The sequence below is a fragment of the Eimeria mitis genome, genomic scaffold, assembly GCF_000499745.2.
Source record: "Eimeria mitis Houghton genomic scaffold, Emh_scaff1301, whole genome shotgun sequence".
In the NCBI taxonomy this organism is placed as follows: domain Eukaryota; phylum Apicomplexa; class Conoidasida; order Eucoccidiorida; family Eimeriidae; genus Eimeria; species Eimeria mitis.
In genome coordinates, this window is record NW_013568662.1 from 6,556 (window position 1) to 8,285 (window position 1,730).

Sequence of the window (1,730 nt, forward strand, 5' to 3'; positions counted from 1 at the left end):
TTTTTTTTCTTAGTTCTCCTCCCCCCTCTGCATGCATGCATGCAGTTGCATGCGGCTAAAAAAGCCCAAAAAAACCCCCGTGGATGCATGCGCTGCATGCAGCCCCAGCAGGGAGTGAGTGGTGCTGCAGCACATAGTATATATAGAGTCGATTGCTTTCTCTCTTTTTGTATATCTATATCTTTATAAACTAAACATACACCAGCCCCTGTGTTGCCGATGAGTTTATAGTTATAGAGACAGGGGGGGAGGGGTAGTAAGTTTTGTTTTTAGTTTTTTATTGAAGTATTTATATGTTGTGCAGTATACTGGGCTCCTCAGCTAGCTACGTAGCTAGCTGGCTAGCTAGCGGCGACAGCTTGTGGTGTATATACAGCATGTCTCGCCCCTAGACACAGAAATATTTCATGAATTAAACTAAATTATAACTGTATAATTCAATAAAAACAAAAAAAAAGAAAAAAAATCAATAAAAACAGAAAACTACGCTGCACGGCGCGGGCATCGAGGGAGCTGCATATACACCCGGGCGTATGTGCATGTACACCCCAGCATATAGCCGTTTGTTTAAAAGCAATTTTAACCAAATAGAGTAAATAAAACACAAATTAAATAAATAAAATAAAAAAGAATTACGAGGGTTGCAACTAAAAAAAAAAGGGGGGTGCTGGGGTGTACATACACCGCAGCAGCTGACTGCGGCGACCGGCGACCGCAGCAGCAGCCCCGCAGCTGCATGCACGTATTGAGTGTGTGTATTTATGTATTTATATTTATAAATATTAATTATTTTTGCATTATTTGTTGAAAAAAAACTTAAATTTATTTATTTATATAGGGAAGGAAACAAAACCCCTTATTAAGGAGAGGGTTTATGTGCTGCAGCAGCTGCTGTTGTTCTGTGTGCAGCAGCAGCAGCAGCAGCAGCAGCAGCAGCAGCAGTATTTTTGTTGCTTTTGTTGCTGCTGTTGCTGTTCTTCTTTTTTTTTTTAGTTTTATATTACAACAGCATCGCATTGACACGAAATATAAACTTAAAAAACCCCAATAAAGACGAAGAACCCCCCAGACCCTAAACCCTAAACCCTAAACCCTAAACCTCGAACTACATACAAACCCTAAACCCTAAACCCTAAACCCTAAACCCTAAACACCATGGCCCTGAAGCAACCTATAAGCCAAGTACGCCTCACTAATGTTGCTGTTGTTCGGCTAAAGCTGGGGGGAGAGAGGTTCGAGATTGCCTGCTACAAAAACAAAGTCCTTAACTGGAGAGAAGGTAAACCCTAAACCCTAAACCCTAAACCCTAAACCCTAAACCCTAGACTGGAAAGGAGACAGATATAAACCCTAAACCCTAAACCCTATTGAAGACTCGGCAAATACAACACACAAACCCTAAACCCTAGATTCCTGATGCAGGGGAGAAGGGTTTATATTGAGAGGGGCATGCAAGGAAGGGCTAGGGTTTAGGGTTTAGGGTTTAGGGTTTAGGGTTTAGAGGGTGTGTTTCCTTCTCTTTTAGGGTGATGTTTGGGGCTGCATGCGTTCTGTATTTCTGGTGATGAGTTGATGTTATTTATTTTATTTTATTATTTTATTTTATTTTATTTTATTTTGTTTTATTTTGTTTTATTTTATTTTGTTTTATTTTATTTCGTTTTATTTCGTTTTATTTTATTTTATTTTATTTTATTTTATTTTATTTTATTTTATTTTATTTTATTTTA